General features: G+C 39.1%; 1 protein-coding gene across 2 annotated transcripts in view; it reads right to left on the minus strand.

The window, feature by feature from the left end:
- whrna (whirlin a) overlaps nt 1-24,856 on the minus strand; it is an 85,505-nt gene that overhangs the window by 39,766 nt on the left and 20,883 nt on the right. The gene's annotated exons all lie outside the window — the stretch shown is intronic.

Here is a 24,856-nt window from a genome sequence, read left to right on the forward strand (position 1 = left end):
CTAATGTCTGTTCTAGAGACGTTACAACTTTTTGATAAAGCTCTAATTGGTTTTCTTTTGGAAATATGTTTCAAATTCATCCTGAATGCATTTATGACTGTAAAGCATATATGTGTGCGTCAAAATTGTGATTAAAATCGAAATAGCAAAATTGATCAAAGAAATTGCGAGGTTTTTTTTTTTTTGTCCATATAGCACAGCCCTAGTTCATTCAATAAAAAGGCCTACAGTTAACAATCTAGCTTCTGAGTACTAAGTTATTAACCCAAAAAAATTTCTTTGCAGTGGGCCGCGCAAACATATATGTTTGGTTGTGTGGGCCGCGAGTTGAAAAAGGTTGTTTAGGGTAATGATTCACATCTATATTTTTTAACAAGTTCTTTATTTTTCATTTGCTCAAGTTAAAAAATATAGATGTGAATCATTACCCATTTTTTTACTGGATGAATTAAACTTTTTACAGTGCTAACAAAAAACTAAGTCAATTAAAGCTATTCAATTTATAAAATATAAGCTTTTTTTTATAATATTTAATAAATAGCTAAATAAATAGAGAAAATAAGTAAATAATAAGTATAAATAAATAGATAAAAATAAATAAACATAATATAAAATTTAAAAAAATATATATAAATTTTGAAACTATTTAAGAAGGCACTCTTTAAAACTGTAATAAATAGATAAAATAATTATTAAACAAAAAATAAATAAAAAGTTACAAATAAATACAAAGATAAAAACAACTTAACTCATGTTACTTAACATGTAACATTTTTATAAATAGACAAACACAATTAAATAGAAATAATTGTTACGATCGGAGACCCAGTGAAACACAGGAGACGAGAGATCCAATCGCAGTATGGGTTTTAATGGGTAATCCAAAGAGAAATCAACAAGCAGGGGTCAAAACCATAAATCCATCCAACAAATAACAAACAGGGAAGGAACGGGAACAGGAACTCGGAAGACGAGGAACTCGGAAGACGGAAAGAAAGGACTCCATAAAGACAAACAGAAAAGACCGGTTAATATAGGCAGGGTAATGACTATCGAGTGAAGACACCTGAGTGCAATTAACAGGAGTGCAATTACTGTGATGAAGGGACAAGGCTTTGTGGGAATTGTAGTGCCTACGGTGAGGTGCCTATGGGGAAGTGAGACCACTAGTGGAGACTCAAGATTAAATAAACATAAATGAATAAATAAATAAGGTAAAGTATCTCACGTATATTTAAAAATAAATGGTAAATTTGCCAAAATCAAAAAACACTTCTAAAACACTTGCGGACAGATTTACTAACAGCATACGCCAGCGCAAAGAGTCTTTTGGCATTTTTGTCTTTTGTCAGGATTTACTAAAGACTTATTTTTGCGCCTGACCTTATTGAATATGCATTTGTTGTAATTTCCATTTCAGACACAAAATTTAAGGGAGGAAAGTACATTAAAATCAATCATGCAATGCAATTTACATTTTCGCTCATCAAACTACTGGTGTTCTTAAGTGTGCACATTGTCAGTAAATCACATGGAAAATTGTCCCCTCTCATCTGCGCTTTTATGGAATTGCGCTCTTATGCTAATTTGCTCTGTTTAGTAAATCCGGCCTATATTTTTAAGCATATTTTTATTCATCCCAGTAAATTAAACCTTTTGATTTCAGTTCACCAATGACATTAAAATAGGGTTCAGATTCACTTAATAATATACACCAAATACAACTCTAAACACTCTAATTAATAAAAAACAAAGCAATAACTAGAAGAATTTAACTAAATATTTATAAAATGAGGTGTAGACAATTCTGTGCAAGAATTTAAATGAACTGGTGAATCAATTTAGAAGCAGTTTGCTTACATGAATTATTTGAACAAACCAATTCAATGAAACAGATCAGTTTTTACAAAGCTACACATTGCTACTGGTTAGAAATAACAAAATGTTATTTTGAAAAGAGCTGAACTACTGAAAGATAGTTTTGCTCCAACACTTCTAAAACACATGGTCAGATCTGAGCTCAGAGACATACAATACAGAGGAACATGGAAGTCCCTGTGGTGTTTGCCTCATTGGTCTCTGATGGCCTGCTATGCTCACCATCACTCCACAGATCAAGGGTAGTACTACTGGCACTGCGGGACGCCAAAAGTTCAGCTAAGTGTGAAATGACACTGTTCTCTCTTCTACAACACACACACATTTAAACAGATACACAAAACTGCTATTAAACACACACCTCCCAATGCAACCCCAGAACGTATTATTGGCTTGAACTCAGAGAACTTCCTGTTCTCAGGGTGGCTTCACTGCATCTACTTCCTATGCAGCAGTGAAGTGACTCCCTCACAATGCACTTCAGAAACGTTTAGGGAGTTTGTCTGGGAGTCTGCAGGCGTGCTTCTTTTGCGTATCTCTGACCCAGTTCTGCTGAATGTTTACTGAGTTATTTAAGTAGCAAAATACTGTGGTCCAGAAGTGTAACAAAATAAAACTGCTAATTCGTTAGTCACTCTTTCCATTGAAAAATAAACACCAATGGTGCTTTGTTAATCCCCAAAAATGTTTCAAAGCCCAAAGTTTGGATTTATTTGGTAGTTAATCTGGTCCGCATTTGCTTTCGTTTCTTGCCTGGGAAGGGATTTGACTGTGTTGTTTTTTGGTGATAGGGGAATGCAGAGAAAACACAAATATAATGCAGACACATCAGAATGAACAGGGGATAAAAGAGAAAGGGAAAAGATGAAAGGCATCATTCAAATTTCTTAAAGGGATAATTCATCCAAAAATTACATTCTGATGTTTTCACACCCTTATGTAGTTCCAAACCTGTTTATGTTTCACACAAAAACAAAATTTTAAATAACTGTACTGGTTACTCTCTGAAATTATAATGAATGCAGACTATCACTTGACATGAAAGAAAAATCCCACACAAGTATAAAAACAGTAGTCCATATAATTTTATACAACCAGTCCGATTTTTAAATGTTTTTAAAAGTCTCTTATGCTCACAATAAAGGTGCATTAATTTTAATTACAATACAGTAAAACAGTAATATTGTGAAATATTATTACAATAAAAAAAAAACTGTTTTCTGTTTTAATCTGTTTTAAAATTCAAAGCTGAAATTTCAGCAGCCATTTTTTAAATATTTTTAAATAAATATAATAGTCTTTTCTGTTACTTTTGATCAAATTATTGTGTTTTTGCTGTATAAAAGTATCAATTTCTTAAAAAAATGACTGCAACCAGCCTTTTGAATGGCAGTGTTTATTGTTAAATATTATATTATAATATATTTAGATGCTTTTATGAATCTTTTGTTTGTATCTTGAAGCTTGGAAGTTCCGTTCACTGTAATTGCATAAAAAAAAAAACATAGTACATTCTTCAGAATTCTTTCTTTTACATTCCACAGAAGAAATAAAGTCATACGAGTTTGGAACAACATGAGGGTGAGTAAATGATATTCCTTTTTCAGTGAACTACTGCTTTAACAGACTAGAGGAGAAGATAAAAAACAGCTTTGTCCCTGCTGTGAATACTAACAAATAAAAGAGTGCCTGACAGCGAGATTCTTAATGCACCATCGCTGCTCTAAAGTGCTGACTGTGACACTGTCTGATGGAGTGTGTCAACAAATGAGTGGAGTAACCGAATACTGTTGGATGAGAGAGAGAGAGAGAGAGAGAGAGAGATGGAGATGGAGGGATGCAGAAGGAGAGAAAGCAGGCAGCTTATCAAATGCTTCTTGCCACAATGTCACCTTAGGAAAGCCAATAATGCCAATAATTTGGGAAAATGCATTAATAGCCCCAAGCAAGAACGGAAGGACATAATGGAAGAAAGTTTCATGCCACATAGAGAGAAGGGAAATGTTGGGTTTAGTTCACCCAGACAACTTAAACTCAACCTAAAACATTTGCAACCCATTTTACTTCCATAAATTTGACGTTACAGAGGTGGAGCAACACCGTACGACTAGGAATGCACATTAGGGAAGAAAATAGTCAATTTTGATTTCATGTTGACTTTAAAGGCCATGAACACTTAAAGCTAATTACTCCAAGTCATTTCAGATCTGAGCCTGATGGCCTTACCAATTCACATGAACAGCAGCACACACAAACACACATACACACACACACACACACACAGACAGACTGAGCTGCCAGGCATTCGGTTTATTTACTGCCATTTCCAATGGGACCGATAAAGCATCCGAGGGCAGAATGAGAAATCAAGTCGTAAATGCCGAATGTCTGAGCATGTGATGCTCGAGAGCAATGACCAGCTGGCATGGATATTGAAGCAAACACAAAATGCATACATAAACAGACAATCTGTGATTGTTGCTTTGAATTAGCATAACAAAAAGGGGCCAATTAGATGATCACAAAGGGTAATTGGGTCTGGTTAGCAGTGCCGTGTGCTCAGAATGCGTTTATGAGATTACACACAGACGAGCTAGGAAGGGTTGCAGGAGACATTTGCATGTGATTGAGCGATTCTGGATGAAAACCAGGAGGTTAATGAATATAAAATATTTAAGAATCAATGTAGGACAATAAGATGGATAGGAGGCAGTTTCTTTGCTCATACAGTATATTATGCTTTTTGTGTAGGTGTGATTATATCATACAGTTCTTTCATGTTGTGAGTTATGATCTTTAAACACCATAATACAGTAAAAATGTAATATTGTGATTTTTTTTTTCATTTAAAATAATTGTTTTCTATTTAAGCATATTTTAAAATGCGATTAACTCCTGTTATGGCAAAGCCAAATTTTCAGCAGCCATTCATTCTTAATATGTTGATTTGGTGCTCATGTGACGGAAATGACTGATTATAATGACTTATACTGTCTTTTTATGTGTTGCTTTGCCATGTCTGCATTTGTGATTGGAGAAATTACAAACAATAAGCACTAATTTACACTGCTCAAAACTTGTGTTTGAATCATCAATGGCAAATTCTTTAAGTATAAAAAAAATACTTACAGTCTGTAAGTCAGAACATTCGGCAGATCAGTAAACAATCCACCATAAAATACGTTGCACACATCTGAATATTGGGGTCGAACTGTTATAAATACAATTTAACCACTGATTTCTAGTCCTGTCCTCGGTTGGAAGGCCAAACAAAGTACTTTTGTTTTCACAACGAAACACAGCGTCACACTGAGTGAGCGGAGCCCGGCTTGAAAACGGTGCAGCCGGCAGATTCGATGAAGAAGCTTGCGGCAACCACGTGACGACCCTAAGATACTGTATCTTTCTATCAAAGATTCATCTGAACTGTCAGATGTTTCTCCTAAAACTCTTTACAAGAAAAAGTAGTTCCACATAAGACAGTGATTGCGAACATACAGCTATAAAACTAATATGAATAGCATAGCTGAGACCATTTGGTTCTAGAAGAATCTGATGAGAAAATTCTTGAGTTCAAACTGAAATCTGTAACTTTTGGTTGAAGACTTGGCACATTTGCGATTACTAGGAGGATCACAAGTCTTTCCACTAAAAGTTTCCATTAGATCTCAATTTAAACTCCTTCTCAAAAGTTTTTCACACTATGCTTATCCCAGGATTACCCTTTTTTTAACCCAGAGTTAAGGCCACTTTCAACCCTGGGTTAGTGTTGGCGCCAGCAACAGATAATGAATGATAAACTAAACAACACAGCCTCATTAGATACTCAAGCACTTTATACAGCCGCATAAACATCCGCATTGTAGTGTCTAAGTGGAAGTCATTTAAAAAATGATGACAGCCATATTAACTGAAGCATCTAAACCAGGCTGCATGCTTACTGCAAGCTGAACTCTAGGCTAACGTTTTGAGCCTTGTAAATACACAACTAAGCTGGGGAAAATAATATTTTTAATTAACAAGTTACAATATTGTGATTCAAAACTAATTTTAACTGTATTACAATGTAAAGGATTATAATACAACATTTCAAGTAAAAGTAATGCACCAAGTAACTTTAAAGCACTATGCTCGATTTCCAGAAACTGGAATTGTTTGTTTGTTTGTTTTGCTTTAAAAAGTGCTTATTCCCACCAACACTGTTAACATGCTATGACAAGCAGGCTGTCCATTCACCTGTGACTGCCATGAGTCATGTATTCCCCTTAGGCATTACTGCATAAGCAAAATCTCATCTACCAAAGCGATAACAAAACAATTTCTCATGTATTCTTTATAATGAGAGACCAGGCACAATAACGTTCAATTTAAACAATAGTTTCTCACTAAAGGATAATAAATTATGTTCAAAGTTAAGTGGTAAAATGGCAGAATTTGTCAGAAATGTCATCTGGAGAACAACATGTGTTGCTGGCAGTGAGGTCTGACATAGTTTGACAGCTCTAGACAGCACTCACATCTTTCAACAGTTCTGTCCAGAGCTCTGGCATCTTATGCTGGATAGATCGATCGGACTACGCCGAGCTGCTACAGCAAACATTTCTCGCTCTAAGTATCCTTCTTTCCATCAATCACCTTTCCCTGCTTTCCAACTTCTTGTCTCATCTTTCATTCTTATTTATGAGTTATTTAGCAGGGGTCGCCACCACATGGGGATACACAAGCAGGATAAAAAAGAGAGGAGTGAGAAAAGAGAGCGCTTGTCTTAAGGGCAGATTTTGTGCTTGAATCAGGGAGAAGATTAAGGGAGATTTTTCACTCTTTGACTGAAACATGAGAAAATAGTTTAAGAGCTTTTGCAAACAAAAACAGACAAAGCATTGTGGGACATACAAATATAGTACCAACAAACAACGGTATCATCTCTCCAGGCTTGTTGAAGACGTCTATGTCAGGGAGAATTGTTTCAGTTAAATCAAAGATGACAGGAGACAGGATAAACATACTAATGCTCTCCTCAAAATACAAAAACAGCTCGAATCAGACTCTCAAATGTATGCAAATACAGTATGAAGCCTGTCAAAGTACCACACTGCAAAAAAAATCCATTACTTAATCGGTATCTTTGTCTCGTTTCGCATTGAAAACCATCTAAACATCCTTAAAACAATATAATGGAGAAGCAAAATTGCAAATGATATTAAGACTTGACTAACCTAATGAGAAATACGATTTGAATGAGATCAGAGAATTAGTTTATATACTGAGGAACCAGTGTTGTATGTTACTGTTGCTTCATCTCCTATAATCAGCTTCACCCAGACATTACCAGTGCTGTCATGCTAAAGGAGCTATGCTTTTCCCAACAATCCGTAGCATGGATACTTGGTCCTACATGTCAGAGCAAATGCTTTTAGAGACACACAAACCAATGCATTCACAAGCATAAAGACTCACAGCAAACAAAACATAAACGTATGACCTTTATATAACAGATAAAAGCACTTAGAACAGCACCAAATTCATACTTTGTGAGATACACAATCTTTTTTCCACTAGCTCAGTGTAAAATATTGAAAATGCATAACAAGAAAAGACTGTAATTACAACAGCTGGATGTAGTCCTGTTGGGCAAACTCAAATAAGATTTCTTCTGTGAGATCTTATTATTGTGTTGGCAAATGGTGCCACAGGCAGCGTTTGCCAGTGCTGTATTATACATTTGGTTATGGAATGACATCTGATATTTTCTCTGCCTGGAAGTGAGGGAAAGATGAAGAAATTGAGAATGATACATTGAGAAATAGGAAAAAACATCTACATCGACCTCCCGGTGTGTATTTTCTTCTGAGGTGAAAGGTGGCAGAAAATTAACAGAATTTTCATTTTTGTATGAATTATTCCTTTGAAGTCTGTAATTCACTGCAGAAGATCCACTGGTGAGCAAGTGATGTAATGCTAAATTCCCTCAAATCTGTTCCGATGAAGAAACACGCACATCTACATCCTGGATGGCCCGAGCGTGAGCTAATTTTTGCTAATTAACATATACTCGAATTTTACAGTCATTTATGATCTACAGCATTATTCACATTTCGACAATATAAACTTAATTAATAAGATTTTATTATTTTATTTAAATTTTTACATAGATTTTATACATTAATTAAATCACATTTTTAAAATCACGCTACCACATATGTAACCCTGGACCACACAACCAGTCAGAAGGGTAAATTTTTTGAAATTGAGATTTCCATTGATGTATAAATAAGCTTTCCATTTATGGTTTGGAATCTCAAAAAAACGAAATATTGAGAAAGTCACCTTCAAAGTTGTCCAAATGAAGTTTCAAAAATTACGTTTTGATATATTTATGGTAGGAAATTTACAAAATATCTTCTTGTAACATGATCTTTACTTAATATCTTAATGGTTTTTGGCATAAAAGAATAATATCTAATTTTGGCTATTGCTACAAATATACCCGTGCAACTTCTGACTGGTTTTGTGGTCCAGGGTCACATATATCCAGGTTTTCCAAGGTTGTGGAAACTCTAAAATAAATAATTAAGTAATCTTTATTGATATTTTTTGAGGCCCCCTAGTGGGCCCTGACCCCCTGGTTGAGAACCACTGGTGTAAAGACTATAAGAAAGCCATTTGTAGGTTGATTTCCCTAAAAAGTGTAAATACTGTGATTCTGTGTTGCTATCAATAAGAATTTCAACCAGGCCAACGCAACAATATTGGCTCAACCAATGGTGTGAAATTGGGGCACGACAGTGTTTAATCATTATCATTTTATATTCAATCTCACAAAAATGTAGCTCACAATAGAAGATACCGCTTTTCAGACTGCAGCAGTCATGACAGCATTCGACAGTTCAGTACACCTTTCTGTCCCCCAGCTCTCACTGCACAGGTTACCTCAGTTCATTATTTGTGCTCTGCTTGTGCTGGCAAGATACAGAGTGATTCTGGGACCATACCGCGAGCGTGTGTGAATGGCTGGGAAAAGCTGTTGACCCTGGGCTCAAAACCATCCATCTCCTCTGCTGGGACTGGAGAGCGAACACAGAGGCATGGAACTCCTTCTTTATTATGAAAAAAGTGTAGTTAATCACTCGTCCTCGTAATAAGATGAGGAGCAGATGAAAAGAGAGCAGAAAAGCACTGATTTGGATAACACTTAAATCAAAGAAATAGCACGAATCAAGACAAGTGTTTATCATTGCTTGCAACCCTGCCAAAGCACTGCATCAAGTTCAAAATGAGCTTCTCAAGGGCACAAACTGGAGTTTTAACCCTTTAACTGGCCTCATAAGCATGTGATAGAGCACTTTTTAAGTCACAATGCATGTTATATAAACTGCTGTATATATAAACTATGTCCATGTCAACTTTTTGTGATCTGATTTTCAGCATCCTCTAAGGGAGGTGTATGAATTCAGAGTTTGATTTGATATGTTTGTGTATCAGGAGAACGATGGATCTACACTGCCACAGGCTGCTATCTCTGGTATGTTCAGTGGTCACCTTTGCGTAAAATTAACTCCACCACCTGGGTCACCGCAAAAGGGATGCTTACCTACAAAACACACACACACATGAACTAACATGACCCGACACAATGTTTCAAACAGTGGCCAGTGGTGCCAGCCATGTAATAGCAGAGTATTTCAAATGCAAATGCAATCAAGACACAGGCTTGCTTGATTTAAAAACCTGTATGTTTTGTATTAGTAGAATACTGTATATAGTTATGTTTACCACAGACCTTTAGTCATAAATTGAAAAATAAAAAAGCCATTGTAAAACTCCATAGGAATATCTAGAGGAAACCCATAGCAAACTAGTTTAACATTTAAACATTTAAATAACAAAATTAAGTTGCATCAGAAGTTTTATTAATGCGTGATTCTTTTTAGATGCTCTTAAAAGCATGAAACAGGCTTGTGTCGACTTGAGTACTAAAATTATGGACTCTCTCAATTAAATCATATTTTTGAATCATAAAAAAATCAAACATGAAAAAAAAAAAAAACATAATTACGCATTGTCTTACCCCATGAGAGAAGCCAGGCTAATTGTGGTTTTCATGGGTCTATTATAGTGGACATAACAGCCTTTATTTAAAAAAAACAACCATCGCTATCAAAATAGCTTTTCCCAGCAACTCCCAAGAAAAGACCACGGTTCATTCCAGGAGCTGCAAATGTTGAATCCAGCACCGTTTACTTCTGAGAAACCCTTATTTCATTTTTGAGCACACTGTGCTTTGTGGGACGTGTTTATGTGAGAAATCAGGCTGTAATTATGTTTCTCGCCCTGATTTCTGTCTCCTGGAGTGTTATTTCCTTTTCTGTGGGATCAGCCAGTTAGGTTGAGCACATAAAGATGGGCTGACTGTCCGGATCACTTCATTAGTGGCTTGTCAGTGTCACTAGTGGCCTTTTCAACTGGGTCCAATTATGGTCCACCCACCTGCTCGAGAGAGGAAGGATCAGACGTGCTTGAGTCATGCGCGGCCGCGTTAGCACAGGGAATCAAATCACACACGGCAAACGGTAGCCAAATTAAATTATACAAGAGATAATCTCCTAGATACTTGCCTGACGTTCAGACACACTTCGATACATATGTCCACCTTCAGGTGCAGACAGGATGCAACAATCCTCATGCAAGAATCAGAACAGAAGGGGACTAATTCAACTGTGTAAGATGCAATTTAGTCAAATTTAAGCTACATACACATCTGTAGTTTTGTCTTTGTTTTGTTTAAAATTCTTATCATTAAAACATGATAAGCTGTACAAGATATTATTGCTTTTAGAAATTATAGCACTATATTCTCTGCCTATAATTTGCCTAATAATAATAATTATATAATAATAATAGTAAAGTACAGCGTTTTCTTTGCTTAAAAAAAGAGTAAAAAATAGAGATCTAACATTAGCCAATAACCCGCTGAGTTAAGTCACAGCCAATACAGCATCGTCTTTTCTAGATTTTGGACAAATGTAAGCTACTAAAAAAAAAAAAACACGAAAAAAATCTATCAACACTTTAAAGACATCAAAGTATTTTTAAGATATTTAAAAATGTTTGCTGCATTGTTAAAAAACAAAAACAAAACAAAAAACCTTGTATAAGATTGCGTTTTGAGAGTGAAAAAAAAAAACTTAAATCGAGGCTCACGTTGCGTTTTATTGGCCCTATTACTTTCCGAAATAATGAAGGCTAAAATGCCTTTAGGTTAAAGCAAAATGTTAACAAACATTCTAAAAACAGTTTTTAGTTTCTCTCCAAGACAAATCCTCTAAAGTTTAGGCTATAAAAACGTCAGTCCAAAAACAAATTAATTTAAGGTGAAGCTGATGCCTTCCACTCTCATTTGGCACGAATCCAAATGTTTCCATGTTCCGGACGTATCTGGATGCTAAAATATGATTTATTATATAGTGTTTGTACTTTCATCGACATAAAACATCATCCTTCACATCGGCTATATCAGAACAGTGAGGCGCGGTCATATTTTGTACAACGGAGCAGTGTAACTTTTTATTTGTTTCTTTAACTCTATTTTATTTTGATAATGAACAGGTTTCAATATAGCAAAATTCTGTTGTGTGTGCGTGGTGGTCATACCAAAGCGTGTATATGCCTATATTCCTTTTTATTAATCTTATTCTGTTTTCTCCATTCACAGAAGTGCTGCAGGTGTGTGATCTGTTGAATTCATCTCACATATCCTCAGATAAACTGTAAGGGCAGTGCATTGCCATTGTGACTTACCTATGATGAGTTCACAGCTGAGTGGACATTTCACTCGTTGGCTTCAGCGTCACATTTGCATATGCCTACTGGATATGTACTACTGTAATTCGTGATTGGTTGACAGCAAATTTCAAATATTAAATGGAACGATAAAATAACGTTATTAACCAGTTAATGGCCATTTCAATTTTTTGATTCTGTTCGGAACTATAACATTTAATTTAGTTTCTGTTTCTGTTGCTGTCAAAATTTCGTTTGTTTCCGGTTTTCGTTCCTTGAACCGGTTCAGAGCCCTACTTGTATTCAATGCGGGTGCATTAAATTGATCAAGTAAAAGACATTTATAAAGTCAGAAAACTATTAATTAAATTTAATTAAATGATGCTTTTCTGAACTTTTTTATATATTAAAGACTCTTTAGAAAAGTTTTCAACATTGATAAGAAATGCTTCTTGAACAGCAAAATAACATATTAGACACTGAAAGGTGCAGTAATGGCTGATTAAAATTACAGATATAAATAAAATATTAAATAATAAATTTATATATTTATATATTTATATATTATAAATAAATAATAAATATATTTATACTGCATTATACACATGCCTTAATTTAGTTAAATACAGCAGTATGTGGAAGTAAGAGTTGTTGCTCCTGTGGAACACACACTCTTAAAAACATACTAAGAGACATGGGCTAGATAATAGGAAAGGGGAAGTGAGATATCTTCCACATGATCTAGCTAACACTGCAATCTCACCCGGCAACACAAACCAAAGCAACAATATTTCCAAAACAGCTGTGGGCTCATCTCTGACCAACCACCGATCAATTTCCTTCACATCAAGCCCCACACAAAGATGAAAAAGAAAATGAGAGTTAGAGAGAGAAAAAAGAGAAAGAGATGGACTAGCGTGTTGACTTAGCTCTTCAATTACATGATCCCTTCTCTAGTGGTGCTTTAATTTTGTGTTCAATCCTGTTGCGTTTCAACGCATGTCTCATTGGGTCTGTCTGGGTGATAAGACAGTTTCCCGCTTATCAATTCAGCCATCATCTCACACTCACACACACACACACACACATACACACACACACACACACACACACACATCAGCCTCAACCAATCAACCTCACTGATTTCACTGCCAAGAGCTTAAGCTCTCTGCAAACAAAGATACAGCGGGTTTACTGTTTAAATTCCACTCTCTGCTTACTCTCTGACTCTCTGTTTACCTTATCTTAACCCTCACCCTCAGGGTTGTGACTAATACTCAACAAACTGGTAAACACTTTACAGAAGGCTATAGTGGGTTTTTATTTGGTCAAAAGATGTTCAATTAATGAAAGACTGCACTAGGCTAATCTAGAAACAAAATGACAAGGACACATGTAGAAAAACGAAAAGGATAAATGTCAAAGCTCAATACTGCAGCTGTAAGAAAGAAAATTCAGCCTTACATTTAAGAGAGCTAATTAACTTTTACTCTACAAATATACACCAGCTGGACCAGCATGAAAAATGTATATTTTTAAAAGTCATTTAAATACCATTAATCTAAATTTATGATACCATTTTTCAACAGATTTGGGACATAATTTCTTATTCAAGTAGATAGGAGCTGCTCTAAAAGGTACTTTGACTTTTGATTACATTCACCAAAAAACAAAAAATAATAGAAAATGTCAAAAGGCGGGAGCTGGTTGCTGAAGCCACGCCCACCTAGCTCGATGGCAGTGTTAGCAAACAGCAATCCACCTGTCACTCAAGTGGCCACACCCTTAATTATGAAGAACTTAAAGGTTTAGTATAATTTAAACGGATGAGTTATAAAAAATTCACCCCTTACAGTTGTCATGAAAGGCATAATTAGCTATATAGACCAAAATAATTTTTTGAACAAAGCTGTAAAAAATTTTTTTTCTGCTGTAAAGTTGGCCATTTTAACATGGGGAGTCTACGGGATTGACTCCCTTTAGAAGCCAGCCTCTAGCGGCCAGTCAACGAATTACAGTTTAAGTCACTTCATGTTGGCTTTACGAGAGAGAGTGGGAGGTTGCCGTTTGGGCTAAACACACTTGAATATCATCTGCACATAATATGAAAATCAAGATAGTTCATGAAGGTGTATACGATGCACTATCTCCTGGACTGTAATTCTGTATGTGCAACATATTGTGACATTAAAAATACTGTAGCAATGTAGCTTTATTATGGTACTGTAACTGGGTCATTCATTGTTAACTTTTTTTTTTTTACGATGAAAAAAAAAACAAATGAAGAAAAGCTTGACTGACAGGTGATCTGGCCAATAAGAATGCGGATATTATGTGCCGTGATTGCCGTCGCTGTTATCCACCATCTTGCCCGACAGCAACAGCCTATCTCGATAGAAATCCATATAGAATCGGTGTAAAAGATTGACTGAATTAACACTTTTTCAGTATAACTAGGTATAAACGTGCAGAGGGTTAAACTGTGCTGTTGTTGGCTGTCACAGTAATGGCAATAAACTAAGGAATAAGCTAAGGAAGTACTTGTTTTGCATACCAGAAACTGAGATCATTTCAGTAATCGTCTTGTTAACTCAGGTGAGAATGTTGACGAGCATAAGGCTGGAGATCATAATGTCAGGCTGATTGGGTAAGAATGGCAGACTTGACATGTTAAAAGGAGGGGGATGCTTGAAATCATTGTTCTTCCATTGTTAACCATGGTGACCTGCAAAGAAACGCGTGCAGTCATCATTGCGTTGCATAAAAATGGCTTCACAGGCAAGGATATTGCACCTAAATGAACAATTTATAGGATCATCAAGAACTTCAAGGAAAGAGGTTCAATTCTTGTAAAGAAGGCTTCAGGGTGTCCAAGTAAGTCCAGCAAGCACCAGGATCGTCTCCTAAAGAGGATTCAGCTGCGGGATCGGAGTGCCACCAGTGCAGAGCTTGCTCAGGAATGGCAGCAGGCAGGTGTGAGCGCATCTGCACGCACAGTGAGGCCAAGACTTTTGGAAGATGGCCTGGTGTCAAGAAGGGCAGCAAAGAAGCCAATTCTCTCCAAAACAAACATCAGGGACAGAGTGATCTTCTGCAGAAAGTATAGTGAATGGACTGCTGAGGACTGGGGCAAAGTCATATTCTCCGATGAAGCCCCTTTCCGATTGTTTGGGGCATCTGGAAAAAGGCTTGTCCGGAGAAGAAAAGGTGAACGCTACCATCAGTCCTGTGTCATGCCAACAGTAAAGCATCCTGACACCATTCATGTGTGGGGTTGCTTCTCATCCAAGGGAGTGGGCTCACTCACAATTCAGCCCAAAAACACAGCCATGAATAAAGAATGGTACCAAAACACCCTCCAACAGCAACTTCTTCCAACAATCCAACAACAGTTTGGTGAAGAACAATGCATTTTCCAGCATGATGGAGCACGGTGCCATAAGGCAAAAGTGATAACTAAGTGGCTCGGGGACCAGAATGTTGAAATTTTGGGTCCATGGCCTGGAAACTCCCCAGATCTTAATCCCATTGAGAACTTGTGGTCAATACTCAAGAGGCGGGTGGACAAACAAAAACCCACTAATTCTGACAAACTCCAAGAAGTGATTATGAAAGAATGGGTTGCTATCAGTCAGGATTTGGCCCAGAAATTGATTGAGAGCATGCCCAGTAGAATTGCAGAGGTCCTGAAAAAGAAGGGCCAACACTGCAAATACTTCTTTGCAGTCTTTGCATAAATGTCATATAATTGTCGATAAAATCCTTTGAAACGTATGAAGTGCTTGTAATTATATTTCAGTAAATCACAGAAACAACTGAAACAAAGATCTGAAAGCAGTTTAGCAGCAAACTTTTTGAAAACTAATATTTATGTAATTCTCAAAACTTTTGGCCATGACTGTATATGCACATGTGCACCCATCTGGTTTCAATGCAGCTAACTTCTCATTGCTTCATGTCCTCTTCCAATTCAGTAAACTACAGGTCCTCTACTGAAAAAAGAGGGTCACTGTGACACTCTAAAGAGATAAAAACTATGGCACCATGTGCTTTTTAAAACCATTTTCATAGGTTTCACATTATATTGTTGGCTCTGAAAATATGTAAGTGCGCATGCCCAGTAGCCACAGCTGTATCCCTTCTAGCCTTAACAACAAATCAGACAGGAGAGTAGATTAACTTCGGTGGGCTTAACTTGAAACTTGAAAATTGGTGTGTTCCGAGGTTGAAATAAAACACTTTCTGATGTTTATTCATGTTCATTTCATGCTTTATGTAAATATGAAAAGATGATCGGTTCACGTGTTTGAACATGAATTGCTTTTAAAATGACAAAATTTGAAAGCTAAGATTCCTGAGACCTGTTTCATGTCAGAAGTAACTAATCTAATCTAATCTAATCTACTAATAGATCTCCATATCTCTGGAACTGAATCATAAAAGGCCTTAAAAATTAAGATGCCAAAAGAAAAGTAAAGAACTGAGATATTAACATATCTTTAATACTTCTTGAGTTACAAGGATTTTTGAATGTTCACCTTTAGCATATAATGCAACAAGGATTGCTAAAGTAAACATATTTTACTAACAGACCCGCAAATCTCATGAAAATAAAATAATGATGTTGTCAAAAGTTTTTTTCTAAAGTTTTCTAAAGTTAATTTAACTCCAAATCTCAGGTGAAAATGGTAATTTTGACCCCCTTTACAAAACAGTGGATTACTTGGTAATTATTCACACATGGCATTTAATATTTTGGTTTCATCACCATTCATGCATATCTTTCTCCAAAATTAAAATATTAACAAATTCTAAAATTTAAGGAAGTTTCTGAAATATGGTTGATTTGATATGAAATGGCCCAGCTTGATTTTCTAGGAACGTCACATTATAAAACAGTTGAGCTACTGCTACTGTCATGCTACTGAAAAATAAAGTAAGTAACTTATTTTCATTTCAACTTTTAGTTAGTTGGTCCCCAGCACTGGTGCACATAAATGCACAGTCCTATCAAAATTATCCATATGAAAGGAAATGCATATCATGATAGTTACACTACTTTTTTATTTTGCACAAAGCAAATCCTATGCCTCTTGGATAGAGTAAAACAGCAGAGTTCTGAAGGATTTACGTCACAGTAACCCAGTCTGAAGGCTTACCGTCAAGAGAATGAAAGGCTCTGGCTTTTGAGCAGAGTGAGGAAAGATCTGAAAGCATATTCATTCTCTCAAAATTATGAAAAGGACAGAGAAAAGGACAATTTCCCAAGGTTAATTTAAATGCATAGGAAAAGTGTGCACCTTAAATAGTTTCAGTCTGTAGGTATCATTTCCTTTAACAATACAGCATTCCAGGAGTGTGTGTGTTTTATAGTCCAGGTTTTGCCAACATTGTGGGGACCGAATGTCCCCATAAGGGTGAATATGCATTGTGGGGACCAACAATAAAGCAACATATTTAATGTTCAATAAACAGCTATGTTGAGGTGGACCAATGAGATTTCATGGTGGGCAGGACTAAATAGCTCAATGATACAGAAACAAGCTTTTTCATCCCTGGTTTGGACATGTTTAGGGGTATTTTTAGCAGATAAATAGTGGATGTATATCAAAACATAAACAATAGAAGTCAATGGAAAATCTCCAGCATGACAAGTTGATCACATGGCACTTAAATGACCTATTGCATTGTAGTGGGAAAGCACTCTCATGAAAAACACAGCTCTCCTCAAAAGTACACAATATTATAGCCGCAGAAAAGCAGTCACTGGCTTCTACAACAAAATAAATCAATATCCATTTAGGGACCATTTTTTAGTTGCTGTTTCGTCTACGCTAATGCGGGCCACTTTTCTAAGGCGGAAGGCCGGGTCAATATTTCCAACCCCACATTTTCGCTCGTCCAAGAAAAATAGCAGGAAATTCACTGCAAAGGCTGATTTCCTAATTACAAATACTGAATCCACAAACACACCAGCATTGATTAACATCATATCAGCCAACTGCACCTAAAAGTGACAAGACAGGCCACACATACTGTACAGCCAATGAGTTTTTCTTGTTCCTTTCTGTTCGGCACAGAGCTAAATTACACGAGGCAAGTTCATTAAGCATAAAGCCTATGAGGAAGTCATTAAGTAATGACTGGACTATGAGAAACCAATAAACAAGGCTTGAACAATAAGCCCCTGCAGAGAACGACTTAACAGCCATTTATGTTGAGGACATCAGGGGACCAATAATCATTTTATAGCATCCATTCTTTCATCTTAATCCATTACTAAATACACTGGTGGCTTGCAACACACGAGAGGAGGAGAAAAGGGAAGTGTTCTTTCATACTCTATCAAGTATTAGTGATACAAAAATAGGAGTCAGGTTTTGCTATAGAGCATAGCTTATACAATAGTGATGTTTGGTCCTGTAATCTGACTGGGAAAGTAGCAAAAAATTTTGTTTTACAATTCATTTTTATTTTTTTCCAGGCACTCATAATTACAGGAGAAATATTTTTTTTAAATGACATTCATAGTCTAAGAATTAGATGCCTCTTGGATGGAGTAAAACAGCAGAGTTCTGAAGGATTTACGTCACAGTAACCCAGTCTGAAGGCTTACCGTCCAGAGAATGAAAGGTTCTGGCTTTTGAGCAGAGTGAGGAATGATCTGAAAGCATATTCATTCTCTCAAAATTACGAAAAGGACAGAGAAAAGGACAATTTCCCAAGGTTAATTTAAATGCATAGGAAAAGTGTGCACCTTAAATAGTTTCAGTCTGTAGGTATCATTTCCTTTAACAATACAGCATTCCAGGAGTGTGTGTGTTTTATAGTCCAGGTTTTGCCAACATTGTGGGGACCGAATGTCCCCAAAAGGGTGAATATGCATTGTGGGGACCAACCAGAAGCAATTTGCCTGTTCACAATAAAGCAACATATTTAATGTTCATTAAACAGCTATGTTGAGGTGGACCAATGAGATTTCATGGTGGGCAAGACTAAATAGCTCAAAGATACAGAAACAACCTTTTTCATCCCTGGTTAGGACATGTTTAGGGGTATTTTTAGCAGATAAATAGTGTATTTATCTAAATATATAAACAATAGAAGTCAATGGAAAATCTCCAGATTTGGAAAATCTCTAGATTTAAAAAGATCAAAAATTGTAATATTTTTTTTTCTTGTTTTGTAAATCCAAAGCAAATCAGCCTTTTCAATCTGAAGGCATTCCAACTGTGTTACTGTAACTTTTACCATCCAAATTGTAATTTTTCCAATCTCAAATGGAATTTAAGAAGTAGCTATATGTGCTTTTGTACGTTAAAGGCTAGTTTAAAGCTGAATTACAATGTATGAAAACCGGGCGATGCAACAAACGACAGAGAGAGACAGATAGATAAATATAGAGAGAGGTAGCTATAGAAAGATAGTGTGATAGATTAAATTATTTAAAGAATTTTAGACAGACAGATAGATGATCTATAGATAAAATGATTGATAGATCCTAGTGAAAAAAATAGTATACTTAAGCACTATTTATTCTTATGCACTTTAGTATAACTAAATGTATTTGTGGAACACTATAAATTGGTATATTTAAAGTCTGTTAAATTGGAACAACTAATTTTGTACTAAATGCATTTTAGTTGTGCCAAAGCAGTGCTTAAGAACAACTAAAGTTGTAATAAATATACTTACTTATGCTAAAGTGGAACTATTTTAAGTATACTTAAGTACACTTAAATATCACTTCCTACATGTATAATTAAGTTTTGAAATGCAGAATTCATTCAGCATAAACTTCAAATGTATTTTGCTGACATTAGAATTAGACTTTAAGAGTGTTGAACGTGCATTAATATTTTACTAATAACAAACGTAGGCCATATACTATCCTTTACTTTTAGTAACTTTAAAATGCTCTGCAAATGCATTCAAAGTAAATCTGAAGTGTGCTAATAACATTAGTTATTGCATTACATTACATTACTGTGTGCTTTTAATGCAAATAATGCATTTTTATAAATTACAGCACGACATTACAATTTGTCTTTTACTAACATTCCCAGCATACCAGCTAACTCAGTCACCCAGAGAACATCAGTGACAGACATTTGATCAATGAATGCAGGAAACACTATATGGACTGGATTCTAACTCGGGTAACTGTGACACAAGTGCACTCGCTTTATAAGATGCGCCACCAAAGCAGTGCTTGGCAGAACTGTGGTTACTTTGTGTTGCTTTTATACTGTACTACTAAGTACTACTACAAGAAAACGTCTCAAGGTTATGTATGTAACCCTAGTTCCTTGAAGGAACGATACGCTGCGTCGAAACGCTTTTGGGGAACGTCCCTGACGAGACCGACTCTGAATATCGTGTGCAATCAGTCCATCGGAAAGGCGTGACGTCACGGGCGGGGTGACGTAGCGACCAGGAAGCTATAAAAGCACGTGCCGTGCAGCTGGGTTCAGCTTCGAGTAGGGAAGCAAGCGCCGGCAGGGGTGCCGGGAGTATGGCTCTGCGACGCAGCGTCTCGTTCCTTCAAGGAACTAGGGTTACATACATAACCTTGAGACGTTCCTTTTCAGGAACTCGAGCTGCGTCGAAACGCTTTTGGGGAACGATGTGCCCACGCTGCCAGACTTCCAAATCCCTGCCTAGTGTGTAGTCAAAAGAGCACAGCTAAGACGAGAGAACAGAAGAGCCCAGCGTGGCTCGCATGTCAAGATCGTAAAATCGGACAAATGTGGAGGGCGTGGACCACCCCGCAGCGTTGCAGATGTCCAAGAGGGACACACCTGCTGAGAAGGCCTTGGAGGCCGCCATACCCCGAGTAGAGTGAGCCTTGGCCCCCAAAGGAGGGGGAAGACCAGAGGACTCATAGGAGACGTTGATAGCCTCGACTATCCAACGACTAAGGGTCTGCTTGGTGGCAGGAGAACCCTTGTTAGAAGGACCGTAGCAAACAAGCAATTGGTCTGATTTTCTCCACAGGGCAGCTCTGTGGACGTATGCGTCCAGTGCTCGCACTGGACACATACAGTTTAGCTTCTCTTGGTCTGGCTCCCGAAAGGGAGGAGGACAGAAGGCCTGCAGTACGATAGGTTGTGGTGTAACAGAGGGAACCTTCGGAACATAACCCGCTCGAGGGTATAAGAATGCTTTGGCCATACCAGGGGCAAAGTCTAAGTAAGTAGGGGCCACCGAAAGGGCCTGAAGATCTCCAACTCTCTTTAGTGAGGTGATTGCCAGTAACAGGGCAGTTTTAAGTGTCAGATGTCTATCTGAGATATCTTGTATTGGCTCGAATGGAGCTTTACAAAGAGCCTCTAGAACCACAACCAAATCCCAGGGGGGAACACGGGATCGTACTGGAGGTCTCAGCCTCAGCGCACCGCGGAGGAAACGTGTAACTATGGGGTGTCTACCCACTGACTGACCATTGAAAGGGACATGGAAAGCAGCTATGGCCGCCACGTAAACCTTTAAGGTGGAGTGGGATAACCCCGCAGAGAGCCTGGCTTGCAAAAACTCCAGAACTGTACCAACTGGGCAGTCTGCTGGGTCAAGCTGGCGGTCTCTGCACCATGAAGTGAAGAGCTTCCACTTCAGGGTGTACAGTTTCCTCGTAGAGGGAGCTCTGGATTGGAGTAGGGTCTCAACAACCTCGGTTGAGAGACCAGCTGCTAACAGCTGTGCCCCCTCAGGGGCCACACCCACAGCTTCCACAACTCCGGGCGAGGGTGAATTATCGTGCCCTGCGCCTGTGAGAGTAGGTCTGTCCTGATTGGTATCTCCCACGCAGAGCCGTCGAGGAGCGAGACTAGATCTGAGAACCATACTCGGCCCGGCCAGAACGGGGCTACTAGTAGTAGACGGGCCCCGTCCCGGCGTACTCTCGCCAGAACTCCCGGGAGCAGAGCGATAGGGGGAAAAGCGTACAGACGAAGCCTCGGCCAGGTCTGTACCATAGCGTCCAGTCCCAGAGGAGCTGGATGAACTAGAGAGAACCAGAGGGGACATTGCGATGTCTCCTGAGTCGCAAAGAGGTCCACCTGGGCTGTGCCAAATACTCTCCATATCTGCTTCACCACCTCGGGGTGAAGCATCCATTCCCCGGGCCTCGGCCCCTGTCTCGACAGTATGTCTGCTCCCACATTCAATCTCCCAGGAATATACACTGCTCTGATCGAGAGGAGTTTGCCCTGGGACCACAGAAGGATCTGGTGTGCCAGCTTGTACAAGGGGCGCGAACACAGACCCCCCTGGTGATTGATATAAGAGACCACTGATGTGTTGTCGGTGCGCACCAACACATGGTGACCTCTCAGGTCTGGGAGGAAATATTTCAATGCTCGATAGACCGCTAGTATCTCTAGGCAATTGATGTGCCATGTTAGATGGCGACCACTCCACAGACCGCGGGCAGGGTGGCCACTCATGACCGCACCCCGACCGGTGAGGGACGCATCTGTCGCTAGCGTTACACGGCGACAAGGAACTCCCAGCACCGGGCCCTGATTCAAGAACCAAGGTTTCCTCCACATGTCTAAGGCACGAAGGCACCGCCGCGTGACCTTGATAACTCGAAGTGGATTTCCCCTCGGGGAAAAGCCCTTGGACTTGAGCCACCACTGTAGGGGTCTCATGTGCAGCAGGCCAAAAGGTATCACGTTGGACGCAGCTGCCATCAGCCCTAACAATCTCTGAAATTGTTTGACAGTGAGTGACTGGCCTTCTTTGACTCTCTCGACTGATGTGAGGATCGACTCGATCCGAGCAGGAGACAAGCGTGCCTGCATCGTGGTCGAATTCCACACTACGCCTAGATAGGTGGTTCTCTGAACTGGAGAAAGTACACTCTTCTTGGCGTTTAGTCTCAAACCCAGCTCCCCCATGTGTGCGAGGACGACATCTCGATGTCGAACCGCCATCTGCTCTGATTGAGCTAGAATCAACCAATCGTCGATATAGTTCAGAATGCGGATGCCCTGCATACGGAGGGATACCAGAGCCGCATCTACACATTTCGTGAACGTGCGGGGTGAGAGTGCGAGGCCAAAGGGAAGTACTCAGTATTGGTAGGCTTTGCCCCCAAAAGCGAACCTCAGAAACTTCCTGTGTTGTGGAAGGATGGATATGGAAGTATGCGTCTTGAGATCTATTGTGACAAACCAGTCCTCGGATCTGATTTGAGCTACAATCTGTTTGACAGTGAGCATTTTGAACTTCAGTGACATTACTGAGAGGTTTAGATGACATAAGTCTAAGATCGAACGCAACTCCCCATCCTTCTTTGGAACTATGAAATACCGGCTATAAAACCCGGACTCCCTGACTAGAGGAGGGACCACCTCGATGGCCTCCTTCCTAAAAAGGGTATTCACTTTTTTGTTCCATAACCAGAGCCTGCAGGAGGCCGACTATTGTCTTTCCACTGTGCGCAGGACCCATTGAGATACATTGGCAGTAGTTTCCACGCTGCTAGCTAATGTACTAAGGGAATCAGTCTCTCGAGACTGATCTCTGGAGTAAGAGGCCCCCGAAGGGGAGGCGAGCATCCCAGCTCCGCTACGCTCACGGGCGGAAATAACTGAGTAGTGCTCGCTGGAGGCTGCTGCACCCTGAAACTCCGGCAGGGTTGGCAGACCCACCTCCCGAGGGCACTGAGGTGAGACGGGCACCGTGTAATGAGGTGGACACCGCTCTACCCCAGTAGGGGCTGCCCTCTGTAGTCGTGACTGTTTGTACGTGGAGGGGGCTGCTCCCGCCCAGCAGTCCCTCCAGTACATCTAACTTCATGAGTCAAATAACTGTCATTATATTCCTCAGAATTTAATGAAATCAAGCAATCAGACAAGTAAATACGGTCTGGATTGTGATACAATACACATTGAAGTGATATATTGAACTTCTCGAAGTTAGATAACAGTCATTAGATTCCTCAGAATCTAATGCAATCCAAATTCCTCAGAATTTAGTGAAATCAAACAATCAGACAAGTAAACACGGTCTAGATTGTGATAAAGTACACATTGAAGTGCTAGAACCAACTCCTGCTTATTAAATGGAGTTAAAATAACCAGACACGCGGTCGGGTATGGAAAAATTCACATCAAAACTGAAAATGATGTAATACACGCGTTGCCTCGACAGCGCGCGAATAGCTTAGTCACACAAACAATATTAATCCCCTCGGAGATTAAATAGCTGCTCACTAACGCTGCCCGTATAATGACACTGTTTGTTTTATACTGTGCTTATGCAACTTTGTTTGTGCAACTACAAGCTCGCCGACGCCCTCCGTGTCAATCTCCTCGGAGAAAGAAAGGCAGAGCGTCAAGCCCGACGCTCGGGGGGAAGAGCCGAAGCTCGGGCTTCCAAACCCCGGAATCAGGCAGATCTGGTGGGAACGTAGGAGATAAGGACGTGCCCGTCTCCATACCTTCCAGCAGATCGATCTGCGAACCCAACGAATGCCGGCGCGGCTTCGCCTCGGCGAAAGCGGAACCGGCATCGCGAGGAACGCTTGCGAAGGCTCACTTCTCGAAGAGAAGTTCACAATGCGGGCAGTCGGCCCCCTCGAGAGCCGACTCAGCGTGCTTCGATCCCAGGCAAGCCACGCACAAACTGTGTGTATCCCCACTCGTAATGTAGCGAGGGCAGGGAGGAACACACAATCTATAACGTGGCTTGGAATCGCCCTTCATATGTTAGGTCTTTTGCTTTTGTTTTGGCATATTAAGCTGTTTTAGCGATCTTTTAATGGCTAAGGGACAGACAACAATAAATAGGACCAACAGGACAGACTTTGACATGCACACACAGAGCGCTTGCTGACAGATTCGAAGCTGAAGCCAGCTGCACGGCACGTGCTTTTATAGCTTCCTGGTCGCTACGTCACCCCGCCCGTGACGTCACGCCTTTCCGATGGACTGATTGCACACGATATTCAGAGTCGGTCTCGTCAGGGACGTTCCCCAAAAGCGTTTCGACGCAGCTCGAGTTCCTGAAAAGGAACAGACATTTTCCATTGATGAAAGCACAAACTATATGGATTTAAAGACTGTGTGTTGCTGAGTAGTCTTAATATAGGCACAGTAAGCAGCACAGTTTCATTAGGTGGTGGAAGAATGTGATCTTGCAGAACTGCTTAGGTTTCATTGAATGTAGATGGAGTAAAACCATCCGTAAC

The sequence above is a fragment of the Carassius carassius genome, chromosome 36, assembly GCF_963082965.1.
Source record: "Carassius carassius chromosome 36, fCarCar2.1, whole genome shotgun sequence".
NCBI lineage: Eukaryota > Metazoa > Chordata > Actinopteri > Cypriniformes > Cyprinidae > Carassius > Carassius carassius.